Here is a 19,946-nt window from a genome sequence, read left to right as displayed (position 1 = left end):
ATTTTAGCCATTCTGACTGGTGTGAGGTGATATCTCATTGTGGTTTTGATTTGTATTTCCCTGATGCCGAGTGATATGGAGCACTTTTTCATGTGTCTGTTGGCCATCTGGATGTCTTCTTTGCAGAAATGTCTGTTCATGTCCTCTGCCCATTTCTTGATTGGATTATTTGTTCTTTGGGTGTTGAGTTTGCTAAGTTCTTTATAGATTCTGGACACTAGACCTTTATCTGATATGTCATTTGCAAATATCTTCTCCCATTCTGTCAGTTGTCTTTTGATTTTGTTAACTGTTTCCTTAGCTGTGCAAAAGCTTTTGATCTTGATGAAATCCCAATAGTTCATTTTTGCCCTTGCTTCCCTTGCCTTTGGCGATGTTCCTAGGAAGATGTTGCTGTGGCTGAGGTCGAAGAGGTTGCTGCCTGTGTTCTCCTCAAGGATTTTGATGGATTCCTTTCGCACATTGAGGTCCTTCATCCATTTTGAGTCTATTTTTGTGTGTGGTGTAAGGAAATGGTCCAATTTCATTTTTCTGCATGTGGCTGTCCAATTTTCCCAGCACCATTTATTGAAGAGGCTGTCTTTTTTCCATTGGACATTCTTTCCTGCTTTGTCGAAGATTAGTTGACCATAGAGTTGAGGGTCTATTTCTGTTCCATTGATCTATGTGTCTGTTTTTGTGCCAGTACCATGCTGTCTTGATGATGACAGCTTTGTAATAGAGCTTGAAGTCCGGAATTGTGATGCCACCAACGTTGGCTTTCTTTTTCAATATCCCTTTGGCTATTCGAGGTCTTTTCTGGTTCCATATAAATTTTAGAATTATTTGTTCCATTTCTTTGAAAAAGATGGATGGTACTTTTTTTTTTTTTAAACAAGGCTTTTATATACTGATTTGAGAGAGAGAGAGAGAGGGAGTGAGAGATCTTGAGCAGGGGGAGAGGTAGAGGGAGAAGCAGACTTCCCCTTGAGCAAGGAGCCTGATGCAGGGCTCAGTCCCAGGACCCCGGAATCATGACCTGAGATGAAGGCAGATGCTTCACCAACTGAGCCACCCAGGTGCCTCTCTAACAAGATTTTAATCACAAGTTCAAGCCCTTTTCTCTTCTTCAGCTGAAGAGGAAAGGTCCTTTCTTGCCTCCACAGAAGCTAAGTCGATTCACAAAATGAAGGGATGGGGAGCAGGGGAGAGGGGAGGGAAGATAAAAGCATCCAAAGGGAGACTTTGGAAGGGATAGGGAAAGGGAATGCAGTGCTTGGGTGGAACCAGATATTTGAATCTCCTGTACAGATTTCAAGTGAGTTGAGACAGGTGTTTGAGCAATTTTGTGGTTACTCTAGAGTGGTTGTTGGTGGATAATTTCTGCATTTTCAGTAGGCAGAGCCACTTCTGCCCTTCCAAGCTCAGCACATTCCAGGATTTAGAGACCGGCAGGGTTGAGTTTACCTGGCTGGCTGGCTGGTGGGAAGGTGTGGGTGAGCAAAGTAAATAAACTCAAGAACAGCCAATGTGCAAGGATCACCTTTTGTCATCTTCAGAGGACAAAAATAGTTGAATTTTGGCAATTCTGTATGACTCAATGTCATACATTCTCTTAATTTAAAATCCATTTCTGCAATGTTTTAAAAGGATTTTGAAATTAAGTATGTTGGAAAGCGTGGAGTTTAGTGTCAAAAGACAACTTAATTCTAGAGCTTTTTTTTTTTTTTTTTTAAATTAGATGTATGATCTTGGGCAAGTTAGCTCAACTCCTCAGGGCCCCAGGTTTCTCATCTGAAAAACTGATATATCAACACCTACATACCATATAGGGACAAAGTAAGAGAGCATAAGACATATAGCTTTTAGCTCCATTGTAGGCACTCAAATGTTAATTCTTCCACTGAACCCACTTCACTGAGATCTCCAGCTTTTATTTGCTTGAGATGTTGGACAATGTAATTCATCTCTCTGGATATTCATTGACCCCAGCATTCAGAATCAGTTGTGTTAAGGGAAAGAAGGACATGGTAGCTCATCAAGACTGATGCCACATTTTACAAATGTGGAAATCAAATCTCAAAGACATTTCTTTAGGCCACAAAACTAGCCAGTATCAAGATCCCTGCTGCCCAGTTCCAAGTGGCCAGTTCCAGACCTTGACTAAGTTTCCCAGAATAGTTGGTCTGGCCTTACATTTCAGTATTGTTTCATCCATCCAGCAGGAACCCAGGGCAGGGAGAAGAGGGAGAAAGAGAAACCTGAATGTGCTCCAAGGTCAGCTTTTCTTTCCAACACAGATACTGCAGACTCTTGTGTACACCGAGTGCTTCTTTACCCCAGAAGACCCAGACAGAGCCCCTCTAAGGCTTAGCAGGAATAGGAGATTAATAGGAGTTAATCTTACCATCAATTATCATTAGTTGCCTGGGTTACTGTGTTGGGAAGGATTCTGTGACCATTTCCAGGTTCAACAAGGCAGAGTTCTCTAATTGATGGATGATACCTGCCTGGGGTGTGGAAGTGTGGAAGCAGGAAGTAGTAACATGAATTCCTGGGCCTTGGTTCAGATTTGGCTGAATCACAACCTCCTGGGTGTAGCTCAGGCATCTGCAGTTCTAATAAGCTCCCTGGGTAAATGAAGTTTGAGAACCGCTGACCTGGAAGACAAAATAAAAATCCCTTCACACATGCTGTAAGTCCCCTGGGTCCCGGCCTGGAGGGTTCCATTCTGCAGTGGGACCAGTTAACTAGACACATGTGATGCAAGGAAATCATCTCATATAGCAGTGGGGCCTACGTGATGCCAATTTGGCAGCGCCCTCCTCAGTTAGTCACCCGCATAGCTGGAGTTTTCCTGAGGCTGACACCACACCCAAAGGCACTGGGTCAAAACAGCAGTGTTGTTTTTTTTTTTTTTTCAAACTGGTTGTTACAGTTGAATTGTGTCACTCCCAAAATTCATATGTAGATGTCTTAACCCCCAAAGCTCCGGAGTGTGATCTTATTTGCAAAACAGGGTTGTTGCAGATGTGATTAGTTAAGATAAGTTCATACGGAGTAGGATGGGCCCCTGATCCAAGATGACTGCTGTCTTTGTTAAAAGGGGAAATCTGACACAGAGATAGAAATGTGCAGAGGAAGGATGAAGTGAAGGGACACAGGAAGAAGATGGTCATCTGGAAGCCAAGGAGAGAGACCGGAGACACAGCCTTCACTGGTAGCTCTCAGGAGAAACTAACTCTGCCCACACTTTGAGTTCAAACTTCTTTACTTTCTAACAGTTTCAGAACTGTGAGACAATACTCTGTTGTTTCAGCCACCTGTTCTCTGTTATGGTGGCCCTAGCAAACTAATACACCAACTGGTCTAAGAACCTCAGGGACAATGATCACCCCAACTTTAGGGATGGTAATGTTTTAGGTAACTGTCCAATGCCATACAGCTACCATGTGGAAGGAAGAGGATAAAACCAGGGGTAGCCTTCTCTGATCCTGGGGTTGTTTGAAATAATTTGCTCTCAGGGAATGGCTTCCAGCTTCTTGATACTGCACTTGCCTTGCTGTTTTCTGCCTCCCTGTCCCCCTGTGTGGTATGCTATGCTGACCTGGGCTCCAATGGCCAATAGCTAGCCCAGCTCTGGGTTTTGTTTCATTTCTGTGCTGTCATTGCCATGGGTTTTAATGAACTGACCTCTGCCTGAGCTTCCACCATGTTGATGTATGTCTGATTCAACAAGATGAGTAATCTTCTGAAACAAACATAGTAGTTGAAGACTTGAATAAAGTACAGAGTTATTATGAAGATGGTCTGTGCCTAAAATATGATAACCAAAAATGAAGTCACTTTTAGTTTTTCCTTCTTTAAGTTGGGAGGTTTACCTCTGTGATATCATTTATATTGCTTTGTCATCTATTCCTTTGCTGTAAAAATATTTCCAGAGTCTGAAAGTACTTTTTTTTTTTTGGTTTTCTTCACAGTCTTCTTGATACTGATGAGATTCTTTGAAGGCTCAACCAGCTTTGACTAGAAGGTATCCCATAAGGGGTTAATAGCCCTGATTATAATACTTTGAAACTACATTTATTTCTATCGACTCAGGAACTGTACAGTTCTTAGGGGACCTAAGGGTCAAGGCTGCTCCTTGGAGAGGGGAAATGGTGACTAGATTAATCGAATGGAGTTTTCCAAAGGCTTCCTATCTTATGAGAAATAATTGGTTGGTTTTTCTTATATGTGTTTCATTAATATTTGATATCTGATCCAAGAAATGTAAAATCAGAATTTATAACCAAAGGCAAATATAGAGCGAGCTTGTTGGTAGTGATTAAATTGAGCTAGCATGCTTAAATCAATGAAACTGGCTTTTTGAAAACATACACTTCATGCAGTAAGGAATGTGTTTTTAATCAAGAGATAAGGAAACAATGTGCAAGCATGATGTCTCTATCACAGATTTTATACGGCAGTTCCAACAGGGAGGCTCACCTCCCAAGGTTGTAAGTGAATAGGAGAAGAGGTAAGGCTTGTGAAAGTGATCTGGAAGTTGATGGAGTAGTTTGTAGAGAATCATCTGTAAGAATGATCAAAGAATAACCATTTCCAAAAGAAACACTATTTTCTTACTGGGTCCTTTTTTCCATGAAAGCCTTTGTCAAAATTGTGCCCTTCCTCAGAGTGAGTTGTCAGTGCCCTCCAGTCCTCTCCTCAGCCTTCCACGTCCTACAGGGGGCTGTGGCATCTTCCCCCTGGGAAGACACCCAGGCAGACACTTCACTCTGCCTGGCATTGTAGTTATTTGGGAATGTCCTCTATCCACTCTTCCTTCATACTCCCACCCCCAGGTACTAGAATCAAAAAGTCCTCCATCCAGTGACCTTAGTTACTGGCCCACCTGGAGGATGTAAGTCCCCCTGTCCTCTGGATAGCCTGCAGAAGGATCTAGCTTTCTCTTCCCTGCTTCTGGACCCTTCCCTGCCTGCAGAAGTGAAGTAGGTTGGGCAACCAGGGAAACTGAGAGTAGAACTGAAGTCTTTAGTTTCCTGAAGACGTTGAACTTATTTCATGTTTACACTGATGTGTGTTAACTGTGTGTTCAAACTTTTTCTCAACTATTGTTTCCTTCTCAGTGTTATGAATTAGAAAACTTCCAAATACTTTCTTCCTGACAGAGTATCGGTAGTAGGTGCTTGTCCTTAATTCCATAGTTTAGTTCTGCACCTCCCGCCCAATGAGCTAAGGTAAAACGAACTGCTATCATAAATAAACCTCAAACTTCCAGTGGCTTAACATGAGAAGTATATTTCTCCATCACCTAACACTATGATGTGTAGAATTCTGCTCAGTGGGGGGCTTTCTTCCTTACAGTAATTCACAAACCCAGCTTCCTTCTATCTTGTGGATCTTCTGTCTTCTGCTTCCAAGTAATGGAACATCCTGACAATGGCACCTGTCATCCTACTCATATTCTAGTGGTGAAACCTAGTCATAAGTTCACACCTAGATGCAGAGGATACTGGGAAAGAAATCTGTTTGGACAGTCATTGGCCAGCAACAATTTCCCACTACAGAATGAGCATAAGCTTGGGGAGGTTAACTAGTAGTCTCTGTCACACGGGGCTCACTTTGTGTGGAGTAGAACAATGTGTTAACATACTTAATCTCCCACTCCTCATCTCATTCCAGTCCAGCAAGCAGAATTTTTGAAGTTGTCCTTGAGTTGTGCTGGACCCCAGTATTTTTTATCCCCACCATAAGAGCCCAGCCAAGCCTCTGCAGCTTTGGCAAGGCATGGCCTGGGCCTTCATAGAAGGGTCAGCAGCAGGCTGTGGGTCTGGGTCCCCTCATAGTCTGCAGCTCCACCACCTTCCCTTACTCACCAATGTAACTCTAGATAATTATAATTTTGGAAAAGGATATGCTTATTTCTTCCCCTGATGGCTTTGTTAACATAAAAATTTTTAAAAAGATTTTATTTATTTATTTGACAGAGAGAGAGAACACAAGTAGGCAGAGAGGCAGGCAGAGGAGGATCCCAGGACCCTAAGATCATGACCTGAGCCAGAGGCAGAGGCTTAACCCACTGAGTCACCCAGGTGCCCCTAAATGTATTTTCAATAGACCATGTCCTGGGCCTGCTTTTTTCTCTTTCAGTACCTAGGATTGTTGCCATCATAGTCCCAACTCAGGGCCTTGCTCATATAGGCTATCATAAATATGTGTTGAATAAATAGAAGAACAGACATTAATGGATTAACAAATGTTCAAGGGATGTTGTATATCAGGGGCTGAAACATTTTATATATCAACTAACCCATGCATCCTAAATAATAAGGATAAGGCTTAATAGTGCTAATGGGAGATGGGGACCATTCAACATAGGGAGCCACTCTGACCCATGATTTTTGATGTCGGTGTTCATGAAGTAATGTGTCTGATGGGTCTTTTCATTATTCGCCAAGAAGACAACTTATGTGAAGAGTTACTTAGAACTATACCTAAGTATATGGGTTTCCCAAATGGGGCTGGGCCCCCATGACTCACTCTACAAGAGTCTTAGTTAATCTGCCCCTGAGCACCATGCCAGCCAGGCCCCAGTCACAGGGCTGACCCATAAGAGCCCCCACTATCTCTCACCACGGAAGCAGGAGGGACAGAGACTGTGGTTGTCAGCTTGGGCGCTACTGGGCTGGATTGGAAGGGAGGGAGATACGAAGTGGCCATATCCTTATAGGGGAGGCAAATGGATACTGGATAGATGTTTTAATGCCTACCTAGAATTCAGTCAACAAAATTTATGACCAGAAAGAGAAATGGGTAAGAAAAAAATACAAATGTATTCATGAGAAGAAAACAATATCTTGAGAAGCAATCCTATTATCCTGAAGATTGGCCTAAATGAAACTTTATTGTATTCGAACAGTCCTCAGGTCTTAGTGAAATAGAGCTGCTTTTCATTTCCTGTCAGCCTTGAAGGCATCTGGGAGGTGATTTGTAGTCAAGTCCCAAGGGAGATTGCATGCACTTAGAAGGGAGTCTTTCTGGGGATTCGGCAAGGGGGTGGGGTCTCTTTTAGCTGTGCTCTTCTGCCTCTTGTGATTCCTGGCAAATGAGGTATGTGAAGGCGGCACAAGTGGGCAGGCAGAGGAGAAGGTTGGCTGGTAGCGACTGTTTTAGGGATCGACCAAGGGAAATTGAAAATATTTACTAGTAGATGTCCATCTATCACCTGGGACCATGGAGTTATGCTACGGGAATACACCTAAGCGTGGGCAATGGCTCCTTCCTTTCATTTCCCGGAAGTAGTTTTCTATGCAGCTGTGAGGTTATCATTAGGGACTTTCATCTCCCCTTCTATTTGTTTAAGTTTCCTTTAACACTTTAACCAAAAGTACCACCATTAAAAATTAATTTTTCTGCACTCAGTTTTAAGATGCCAATACTACTGAAAAGGGTCACAAATAACACCAACAGACACTAAAATGAGCCTGGCTTATTTGATGCTTTTTCTAGATAGAAGGAGTTCCTGAAGAATGTGGGGAATTGGAAAGTAGAGGGAAAATTGAGGAGACACAGTGGCTTCTGGATTGGAACCATATAGTAGCTGAAAGCCTTTAATATATACTTCAAATCTGTGGAAATGCGTGCATAATTACTTGGGTAAGTATAATGTTTTGTTCATCTGACATATTTTACCCTACGATATAATGATTCTTTCCAAGTGCATGGAATTTTCACCATAACACAATTTGACAAAAACTTATTTAAGGGGTGCCTGGGTGGCTCAGTGGGTTAAAGTCTCTGCCTTCAGCTCAGGTCATGATCCCAGGATCCTGGGATCGAGCCCCACATCGGGCTCTCTACTCAGCAGGGAGCCTGCTTCCCCTTCTCTCTCTGCCTGCCTCACTACCTACTTGTGATTTCTGTCTGTCAAATAATAAATAAAATCTTAAAAAAAACATTTAAATTATGAATATGCTTATAGTTGAGTTTGCTTGAAGGTTAAGTTAATCATACACATCGAATGTAAAATACATGCATGCATATTGGTACAACCTTTTGGGAAGGCAATATCTATTTAAAATTTGAATGTACATACTCTTTGATCTGGCAATCTTACTTCTGGGAATTTTTCCACAGAAATGCTCCTCACAATTATGCAATGATATTATATAGGATGTTTCCTGAAGCATTGTTTATAGCAGTGAGTAATGAGAAATAATTCAAACGTCCTTTCTTAGGGGATTGATTAAATAAGTCATGCAAGAGTTACAAAGCAGAATATCAAGAAACTTAAAAAAGAATGAGGCATTCCTGTTACTAACACAGAAAGGTATCAAAGCTCTGTTTTTCTGTGAAAAAGCAATTACAGTAGAATAATAAATAAATAAAATCTTTTAAAAAATTACAGTAGAATACACACAGGGCAATCTTTTATCTTTACATGGTGTTAGAGTGGCAGAAAAGGCACAAAGACTTATACCAAATTATAAATGCAAGCCGTCTTTAGGGGATGGGGGACTTATAGTTTCTGTTTTTATTATTTCTGTACTGCTTGAGTTTTCAGAAACAAGTATTACTTTTACTATATATATATTTATTTTATTTTATTTTTTATTTTTATTTTTTTTCCCTATACCCTGTTGAGGTGTGGGCCTCATTTTGGTCACAAGCTCTCATCACCAGGGGAATGTTCTTATGTCTCATGCCTGTGGTGGTGGTGGTGTGTCCCTCTTGGTTTCTCAGTCCTTTTGCTGATCTGTCCTCATGCTGGGTGGGAGGCTCTGAGTACCAGGTCTGCTCCTTCTTACAGACTCAATGTCAGTGCCTCAGTCTTTGGGGATTTGATGTCTTTACTTCAATCCTTTTACACTTGCTTTCCTTCCTCACACACCCTTTCCCTGTTCCTCCATTTTCACTGTGCTCATTCCCCCGCCTCTAGTTTCCATGCTCTTTATGCTCTGCCCTCCACTCTTTTTTGCATGTTGACTTTCTTTCTTTCTGAAGATTAAATCTTCTGGGAGATACCTTTCCTCACTGCTGCCGTTTAGGGCCCCCCACTCTGAACAGGGTAGTAAATGCTCCATCACCTGCTGTTGCTCAAAATCTGAGCTCACTCTCTTTTAGCTGGCTGTTGGCATTCATACAACCAGCTAAGGATACTCTGAGATTCAGTGGTTTTGTGATAATTTTGTGACTTTCTTTGGATGGCCAGAGAGGCAAATGAAACACGGTCATAGGCAGAAAGTAATCTGCTAATTGCCATAGAAATAGCAAGAGGACTGAGGTGACAGGCCTTCAACATGGCCGCCAGGAAGATTCTTACTTCCTGGTATCCAGACCCTCTGTAGTCCCCTTACATGGAGTCATAGTTGACTTGTGTGACCAGCAGAATACTGTGGAAGTCACAGTATATGTATGACTTCTGAGGCTACTTGGTTTCATGGATTGCTATTTCTGGGTAAAGACAGTCATCATGCTGTGAGGACATTCAAGCAGCCCAGTGGAAAGGCCCATGTGTAGGGGAGTGGAGGCCTTTCACCAAAAGCCAACACTAACTTGACAACCATCTGAGTAAGATGACTCGGAAGTAGATTCTCCAACTCCACTTATGGATTCCGATGGCTGAAGTCCCAGCAGACATCTAGCCTCATGAGACACCTGAGCCAGAATCCTCCAGCCAAGGTACTGCCAAGTTCTTGACCAACATGGATGAATTTATGAGAAAATGCACGATTCTTGTTATAAACACTGAATTTTGGGGTTATTTGTCCCACAGTATTAGATGAATAATTTAAGAACCATGTCTCATAGACATGAAATAGCCCTTATCTCCATGGTCTTTTTCTGTTTACTTTTTGTAAAGTTAAGTCTGTAGAGAGGAGTAACTCTCTCCTAGAGAGAGAGTATGCCTACTAGAGCATAGGCTTTGGCAATAGACCTGGTTTGGATCCCAGCACCATTAAATCCTAGTTTTGTGACCTTGGAATAAGTTGTTTAACTTCTCTGAGCCTTATTTTTCATATTTTTTAAATGGGGGAATCCTGAAACCATAAAACTCCTAGAAGAAAATATAGAGGGTAAGCTCCTTGACATTAGTCTTGGCAATGATTTTTTGGATTTGACACCAAAACTGAAGGGAACAAAAGCAAAAATAAGTGGGACTACATAAAATTAAAAAGCTTCTGCACAGCAACTCCATTAACAAAATGAAAAGGCAACTTAAGGAATGTGAGCAAATATTTGCAAATCATAAATTTGATAAGAGGTTAGTAACTAAAATATACAAAGAATTCATAAAACTCAATAACAAAACCCCAAACAACCTAATTAGAAATGGACATTTCTAATTCATGTATAGACATTTCCCCAAAGAAGACATACAGATGGCCAGCAGATACATGGAAAGGTGCTCAGCATCACTTAGTCATCAAGAAAAATGCAAATTAAAACCACAATGAGATATCACCTCACACCTGTTAAAATGTCTGTTGTCAAAAAGACCCAGAAGTAACAAGCGTTGGTGAGGAGAATGTGGAAAAAAGAGAACCCTTGTGCACTCTTGGTAGGAATGTAAATTGGGACAGCCACTATGGACAACAGTATGGAAGCTCCTTAAAAATTTAAAAATAGGAAAACTCCCATATGTCCTAAGAATTCCACTAGGATATCCTTGAATATATATCCAGAGGAAACAAAATCACTGTCTCAAAGAAATATCTACATTCCCATGTTTATTGTTCATTGGAGAATTAGTTACAGTAGCCAAGACATGGAAATGATCTAAGTATCCATTGACACATAATGGTTAAAGAAAATGTGACATATAATGGAGTATTACTCAGCCATAAAGAAGAAGGAAGGACATTTTGGGCATTATGCTAAGTGAAATAAATCAAACAGACAAATACTACATGATCTGACTTATATGGGGAATCTAAAAAAAAAAAAACCCAAACTCATAGACATAGAGAGCAGATATGTAGGCAGGGGTTGGGAGTTGAGGGAAGTGAGTGAAGATGGTCAAAATGTACCAACTTCAACAGAAAAACAACCACTTTCTGAAAGGTAGGACCGGCAGAGACGTGAATCCAAAGCGACGGGAAGATAGACCCCGGGGGGAGGGGCCGGCTCCTGGCAAGCGGCGGAGCAACGGCGCAACGGCGCACAAAATCAGGACTTCTAAGTCTGTTCCGCTGAGGGACATTGCTCCAGAGGCTAAACCGGGGCGAAGCCCACGCGGGGTCAGCGTGGCCTCAGGTCCCGCAGGGTCACAGAAGGATTGGGGGTGTCTGAGTGTCGCAGAGCTTGCGGGTATTGGAACGGGGAAGCCGGCTACAGAGACAGAGCCAAGAGTAAGCTCACATCTCAGTGTAACCTTGAACCGGTCGCAGGCTTGGTGAGCTCGGAGCGCGGCCGGAGGTCAGGCAGACGGGAGTAACTGGCGCTGTTCTCTGAGGGTGCTCTGAGGAGTGGGGCCCGGGCTCTGGACTCCTCCGGGCCGGAGACCAGGAGGCCGCCATTTGTATTCCCGTCCTCCGGAACTCTACGGAAAGCGCTCAGGGAACAAAAGCTCCTGAAAGCAAACCCCAGCGGATAACTCACCCCGGCCCCTGCTAAGGGCGGTGCAATTCCGCCTGGGGCAAAGACACTTGAGAATCACTACAACAGGCCCCTCCCCCAGAAGATCAACAAGAAATCCAGCCAAGACCAAGTTCACCTACCAAGGAGCGCGGTCTCAATACCAAGGAGAGTAGCAGAATTCCAGAGGAGGAGAAAGCTAAGCACGGAACTCATGGCTTTTTCCCTGTGATTTTTTTTAGTCTTGCAGTTAATTTAATTTTTTTCTTTTTCATTTTTTGTTTTTTTTCTCGCCTTCTGGTAAAATTTTTTTTTAACTTTTACCTTTTTCTTTTTTAACGTTTTTTAACCAGTTTATCTAATATATATATATATTTTTTTTCTTTTTTTATATTTTTCTTATTTGTTTTCTTTTTTAAAAAATTCTTTTCTTTTTTTTTCTTTCTTCCTTTTTGAACCTCTTTTTAATCCCCTTTCTCCCCCCTCACGATTTGGGATCTCTTCTAATTTGGTTAAAGCATATTTTCCTGGGGTTGTTGCCACCCTTTTAGTATTTTACTTGCTCCTTCATATACTCTTATCTGGACAAAATGACAAGAAGGAAAAATTCAACACAAAAAAAAAAAAAGAACAAGAGGCAGTACCGAAGGCTAGGGACCTAATCAATACAGACATTGGTAATATGTCAGACCTAGAGTTCAGAATGACAATTCTCAAGGTTCTAGCCGGGCTCAAAAAAGGCATGGAAGATATTAGAGAAACCCTCTCAAGAGATATAAAAGCCCTTTCTGGAGAAATAAAAGAACTAAAATCTAACCAAGTTGAAATAAAAAAAGCTATTAATGAGGTGCAATAAAAAATGGAGGCTCTCACTGCTAGGATAAATGAGGCAGAAGAAAGAATTAGTGATGTAGAAGACCAAATGACAGAGAATAAAGAAGCTGAGCAAAAGAGGGACAAACAGCTACTGGACCACGAGGGGAGAATTCGAGAGATAAGTGACACCATAAGACGAAACAACATTAGAATAATTGGGATTCCAGAAGAAGAAGAAAGAGAGAGGGGAGCAGAAGGTATACTGGAGAGAATTATTGGGGAGAATTTCCCCAATATGGCAAAAAGAATGAGCATCAAAATTCAGGAAGTTCAGAGAACGCCCCTCAAAATCAATAAGAATAGGCCCACACCCCATCACCTAATAGTAAAATTTACAAGTCTCAGTGACAAAGAGAAAATCCTGAAAGCAGTCCAGGAAAAGAAGTCTGTAACATACAGTGGTAAAAATATTAGACTGGCAGCTGACTTATCCACAGAGACCTGGCAGGCCAAAAAGAGCTGGCATGATATTTTCAGAGCACTAAACGAGAAAAACATGCAGCCAAGAATACTATATCCAGCTAGGCTATCATTGAAAATAGAAGGAGAGATTAAAAGCTTCCAGGACAAACAAAAATTGAAAGAATTTGCAAACACCAAACCAGCTCTACAGGAAATATTGAAAGGGGTTCTCTAAGCAAAGAGAGAGCCTACAAGTGGTAGATCAGAAAGGAACAGAGACCATATACAGTAACAGTCACCTTACAGGCAATACAATGGCACTAAATTCATATCTCTCAATAGTTACCCTGAATGTTAATGGGCTAAATACCCCTGTCAAAAGACACAGGGTATCAGAATGGATAAAAAAACAAAACCCATCTGTATGTTGCCTCCAAGAAACTCATTTTAAGCCCGAAGACACCTCCAGATTTAAAGTGAGGGGGTGGAAAAGAATTTACCATGCTAATGGACATCAGAAGAAAGGAGGAGTGGCAATCCTTATGTCAGATCAATTAGATTTTAAGCCAAAGACTATAATAAAAGATGAGGAAGGACACTATATCATACTCAAAGGGTCTGTCCAACAAGAAGATCTAACAATTTTAAATATGCCCCCAACGTGGGAGCAGCCAACTATATAAACCAATTAATAACAAAATCAAAGAAACACATCAACAATCATACAATAATAGTAGGGGACTTTAACACTCCCCTCACTGAAATGGACAGATCATCCAAGCAAAAGATCAGCAAGGAAATAAAGGCCTTAAACGACACACTGGACCAGATGGACATCACAGATATATTCAGAACATTTCATCCCAAAGCAACAGAATACACATTCTTCTCCAGTGCACATGGAACATTCTCCAGAATAGATCACATCCTCGGTCCTAAATCAGGACTCAACCGGTATCAAAAGATTGGGATGATTCCCTGCATATTTTCAGACCACAATGCTCTAAAGCTAGAACTCAAGAACAAAAGGAAGTTTGAAAAGAACCCAAATACATGGAGACTAAACAGCATCCTTCTAAAGAATGAATGGGTCAACCGGGAAATTAAAGAAGAATTGAAAAAAATCATGGAAACAAATGATAACGAAAATACAACAGTTCAAAATCTGTGGGACACAACAAAGGCAGTCCTGAGAGGAAAATATATAGCGGTTCAAGCCTTTCTCAAGAAACAAGAAAGGTCTCAGGTACACAACCTAACCCTACACCTAAAGGAGCTGGAGAAAGAACAAGAAAGAAACCCTAAGCCCAGCAGGAGAAGAGAAATCATAAAGATCAGAGCAGAAATCAATGAAATAGAAACCAAAAAAACAATAGAGCAAATCAACAAAACTAGGAGCTGGTTCTTTGAAAGAATTAATAAAATTGATAAACTCCTGGCCCTACTTATCAAAAAGAAAAGAGAAAGGACCCAAATAAATAAAATCATGAACGAAAGAGGAGAGATCACAACTAACACCAAAGAAATACAAACTATTATAAGAACATATTATGAGCAACTCTACACCAATAAATTTGACAATCTGGAAGAAATGGATGCATTCCTAGAAACATATAAACTACCACAACTGAACTAGGAAGAAATAGAAAGCCTGAACAGACCCATAACCAGTAAGGAGATTGAAACAGTCATTAAAAATCTCCAAACAAACAAAAGCCCAGGGCCAGACGGCTTCCCGGGGGAATTCTACCAAACATTTAAAGAAGAACGAATTCCTATTCTCCTGAAACTGTTCCAAAAAATAGAAATGGAAGGAAAACTTCCAAACTCATTTTATGAGGCCAGCATCACCTTGATCCCCAAACCAGACAAGGATCCCATCAAAAAAGAGAGCTATAGACCAATATCCTTGATGAATACAGATGCGAAAATACTCAACAAAATACTAGCCAATAGGATTCAGCAGTACATTAAAAGGATTATTCACCACGACCAACTGGGATTTATTCCAGGGCTGCAAGGTTGGTTCAACATCCGCAAATCAGTCAATGTGATACAACACACCAATAAAAGAAAGAACAAGAACCATATGATACTCTCAATAGATGCTGAAAAAGCATTTGACAAAGTACAGCATCACTTCCTGATCAAAACTCTTCAAAGTGTAGGGATAGAGGGCACATACCTCAATATCATCAAAGCCATCTATGAAAAACCCACTGCAAATATCATTCTCAATGGAGAAAAACTGAAAGCTTTTCCGCTAAGGTCAGGAACAAGACAGGGATGTCCATTATCACCACTGCTATTCAACATAGTACTAGAGGTCCTAGCCTCAGCAATCAGACAACAAAAGGAAATTAAAGGCATCCAAATCGGCACAGAAGAAGTCAAATTATCACTCTTCACAGATGATATGATACTATATGTGGAAAACCCAAAAGACTCCACTCCAAAACTGCTAGAACTTATACAGGAATTCAGTAAAATGTCAGGATATAAAATCAATACACAGAAATCAGTTGCATTTCTCTACACCAACAGCAAGACAGAAGAAAGAGAAATTAAGGAGTCAATCCCATTTAAAATTGCACCCAAAACCATAAGATACCTAGGAATAAACCTAACCAAAGAGGCACAGAATCTATACTCAGAAAACTATAAAGTACTCATGAAAGAAATTGAGGAAGACACAAAGAAATGGAAAAATGTTCCATGCTCCTGGATTGGAAGAATAAATATTGTGAAAATGTCTATGCTACCTAAAGCAATCTACACATTTAATGCAATTCCTATCAAAGTACCATCCATCTTTTTCAAAGATATGGAACAAATAATTCTAAAATTTATATGGAACCAGAAAAGACCTCGAATAGCCAAAGGGATATTGAAAAAGAAAGCCAACGTTGGTGGCATCACAATTCCGGACTTCAAGCTCTATTACAAAGCTGTCATCATCAAGACAGCATGGTACTGGCACAAAAACAGACACATAGATCAATGGAACAGAAATAGACCCTCAACTCTATGGTCAACTAATCTTCGACAAAGCAGGAAAGAATGTCCAATGGAAAAAAGACAGCCTCTTCAATAAATGGTGCTGGGAAAATTGGACAGCCACATGCAGAAAAATGAAATTGGACCATTTCCTTACACCACACACAAAAATAGACTCAAAATGGATGAAGGACCTCAATGTGCGAAAGGAATCCATCAAAATCCTTGAGGAGAACACAGGCAGCAACCTCTTCGACCTCAGCCACAGCAACATCTTCCTAGGAACATCGCCAAAGGCAAGGGAAGCAAGGGCAAAAATGAACTATTGGGATTTCATCAAGATCAAAAGCTTTTGCACAGCTAAGGAAACAGTTAACAAAATCAAAAGACAACTGACAGAATGGGAGAAGATATTTGCAAATGACATATCAGATAAAGGTCTAGTGTCCAGAATCTATAAAGAACTTAGCAAACTCAACACCCAAAGAACAAATAATCCAATCAAGAAATGGGCAGAGGACATGAACAGACATTTCTGCAAAGAAGACATCCAGATGGCCAACAGACACATGAAAAAGTGCTCCATATCACTCGGCATCAGGGAAATACAAATCAAAACCACAATGAGATATCACCTCACACCAGTCAGAATGGCTAAAATCAACAAGTCAGGAAGTGACAGATGCTGGCAAGGATGGGGAGAAAGGGGAACCCTCCTACACTGTTGGTGGGAATGCAAGCTGGTGCAGCCACTCTGGAAAACAGCATGGAGGTTCCTCAAAATGTTGAAAATAGAACTGCCCTATGACCCAGCAATTGCACTATTGGGTATTTACCCTAAAGATACAAACGTAGTGATCCAAAGGGGCACGTGCACCCGAATGTTTATAGCAGCAATGTCCACAATAGCCAAACTTTGGAAAGAACCTAGATGTCCATCGACAGATGAATGGATCAAGAAGATGTGGTATATCTACAAAATGGAATACTATGCAGCCATCAAAAGAAATGAAATCTTGCCATTTGCGACAACATGGATGGAACTAGAGCGTATCATGCTTAGCGAAATAAGTCAAGCAGAGAAAGACAACTATCATATGATCTCCTTGATATGAGGAAGTGGTGATGCAACATGGGGGCTTAAGTGGGTAGGAGAAGAATCAATGAAACAAGATGGGATTGGGAGGGAGACAAACCATAAGTGACTCTTAATCTCACAAAACAAACTGAGGGTTGCTGGTGGGAGGGGGGTTGGGAGAAGGGAGTGGGATTATGGACATCGGGGAGGGTATGTGCTTTGGTGAGTGCTGTGAAGTGTGTAAACCTGGTGATTCACAGACCTGTACCCCTGGTGATAAAAATATATGTTTATAAAAAATTAAAAAAAAATAAAATTAAATTAAAAAATTTTTTAAAAAGTACCAACTTCCAGATATGAGATAAATAAGTTCTGGGGATATAATGTATAGCATGGTGATTATAATTAGAAATACTGTATTGTATATCTGAAAGTTGCTATAAGAATAGATCTTAAAAGTTTTTATCATAAGAAAAAATTTTTTAACTATATGAAATGATGGATGTTAACTAGACTTATTGTTATTATCATTTCACCCTACATTCATATATTAAGTCATTATGTTGCACACCTTAAACTAATCTAGCCTTATATATCAATTATATCTCAGTAAAATTTGAACAAAATGAAGTGGGGGGAAATGATGGTACCCACTAAGCAGAGCTAAATTAAAGATGATGTGTGTAAACAAAAATTATTCCAGATCATGACACAGAGTAAATGTTTAGTAAATGTTATCTTAAAAAAGACAAAAAGATCCAATAGCAAAGGCAGAAAACTCTCCTGTGTTTTTTAAATTAATTATTTTCTGCTCAGATGTATATAAAGTCAACAACAATTTGAATTCAGTTAAACTTGGCCCTGCTTTTAAATTCATTCCTCATTCAGTGTCTTGCTTTTGTGTGAATGAAAATATCCTAACTTTATAATGGAACACAGGAGTCCATGAGAATGCATTGACCAGTGCATTAAATCAAGAGAAATTTGAGAATGGTGCCTGCCTTCTCTAATGGATATAGCAACAATGTTCAGATTTTCATTATGAAAATGGGCCCTTTCTCAGTAGACTTAACATTTTCTCTGATTTAGAGCATGAGAGACACGGCTGCCATTGTTTCTCCAATTACTGTAAATGTGCATTAGTGGAACTTTACCACCAACGGATACACCTTCCAGAGAGGGTGTATGGTTTTACGATAGAATAAATAATTCAGAATGTGTTTAGACCCAAACTCCAGGCTTAAATTGTTAATGAATTTATCAGTATGACAGACTGATGCAGAGTTGCATCAGAATATAGAACTACTAAATATTTATAGTGATTCTTTATTCAGTTACTGAGTGATTCGCTCTCCCAAGCTAATAACTTGAGCTGTAGAGGCAGCACATTTTTTTCTTTGCAAGAATATTCTTCAATCTCCCAACCAGTTAATTAAGTTGTTTAGGAATAGAACTTGTAAAATTCATGTTTAATGTCAGAATGAAAAGATTTATTGAAATTGATGATATGCTTAGGAAAATCTGTCACTGGGTCAAAAGAAGGATTGTGAGAATTAGTTTTAAACAACCCATTAGAAGAGATCTCCAACGTTACTAAAAAGAATTAATTTTATTCAGAGTAAATGATTTAAAGTTTTTACATAATTATTTTTCTTGTCAGGGATTTCCTGTAACTGCACTTGAGACTGTTGTGTATAAACCTTGTCTTAGGAGAGTAGACTAATAGTTACAGCAGACATTAATTAAATTACATTGGGTTTTCATAATGTGCAGGTTTTTAACGCTTTTTTTGAGACAAAATTGACCTAAGAGGGAACTTTGGCAGACAAGTTCATCCTCCACCCACATCCACTTTGTATTAGTCAGGGTTCAAGGAGAGAAATAGAACCACTAGAAGTTATATATCTATATAGGTCTCTCTCTATGTATATAGAGAAATCTCTCTCTCTCTATATATATATATAGATCTCTCTCTCTCTCTCCATATATATATATACATCCATGATTTGTGTGTATATATGATTTTTAAAATAGGGATTTCACCTGATACAGTTGTGGGAGTTTGTTGAACAGTCTCTGTAAGGTTGTCATCTCATGGGATGAGACAGGGTGGGATGTCTATAAGGCTATCATCTCATGGGATGATGGGGTCCTGAAGTCTGCAGGGCAATCAGATGGGTAAAGAAGATGGATAGAAAGAATGTGAAGATCAAGGACCAGTTGGAATCCATGAGCATGAGTTGGATGTCAATGCTTACTGTCTCCTACGTTGACATCATGGGTGTCCTGCAGGAGAAGCTGGTATCTTGTTTTTTTTTTTTTTTTTTTTAAAGATTTATCTATTTATTTGAGAGAGAGAGAGAATGATCATGTGGAGGGAGGGGCAGAGGGAGAGAATCTCAAGCAGACTCCCGATTGAGCTTGGAACCCCACGTGGGGCTCAATCTCGGGACCCATGAGATCACTACCCAAGCAGAAACCAAGAATCAGCTGCTTAACCCATTGAGCCACCCAGGCTCCCCAGAAGCTCCTAAATACACCTCACTCAGGAGTAATAGAAGATGCAGCAGGATCCAGGGCAAGGTGGAATTACCCTGGGGTTACCTTATCCGAGGTGAGTCATAGCCCTGGTCACTGCATCATATCAACAAGGTGAGCCAGCAGTAAGCAACAACATGTGGGAGCTACCAAAAATGGCTGCCTTCACCTTCTGAGCACAAGAATAAAAATGGCTGCTCCTCCATTTTCTCATTTCAAATATTAAACAAAGTATACTTTTTGGTCCTCCTTAACTGGAAACTTAGTTGGATGGGAATTCTGAGAAAGAAAGTTCAGCCCTATTATAAAGCCACCACATCCTTGGATCCCTTATACCATTTCTTTCTCTGCCCACTCTCTGTGCTGGGTTCTGGTGTGCCATGGCCTCTCAGGCAACACCTATACCTCTCCTTCTGGATGGATGAGCTTTGGCTATGGGAGTTGCTTCCCTTGGAAGTGCCTGAGAATTTCCTTTTCTCTAGGATAGCTATTGGTC

General features: G+C 40.4%; 1 long non-coding RNA gene across 1 annotated transcript in view; it reads left to right on the top strand.

Annotated features, from left to right (window-relative positions):
• The window catches only part of LOC101680401, a 76,671-nt gene that overhangs the window by 28,927 nt on the left and 27,798 nt on the right, over window positions 1-19,946 (top strand). Inside the window, exon 2 of the long non-coding RNA XR_001179228.2 lies at window positions 7,492-7,638. This is a non-coding gene — a long non-coding RNA (uncharacterized LOC101680401). The remainder of the gene's footprint in view (window positions 1-7,491; window positions 7,639-19,946) is intronic.

This window comes from Mustela putorius, unplaced genomic scaffold, assembly GCF_011764305.1.
Source record: "Mustela putorius furo isolate JIRA1106 unplaced genomic scaffold, ASM1176430v1.1 tig00000129_pilon_pilon_pilon, whole genome shotgun sequence".
Lineage (NCBI taxonomy): Eukaryota > Metazoa > Chordata > Mammalia > Carnivora > Mustelidae > Mustela > Mustela putorius.
This window is presented reverse-complemented; position numbering and strand designations above follow the sequence as displayed.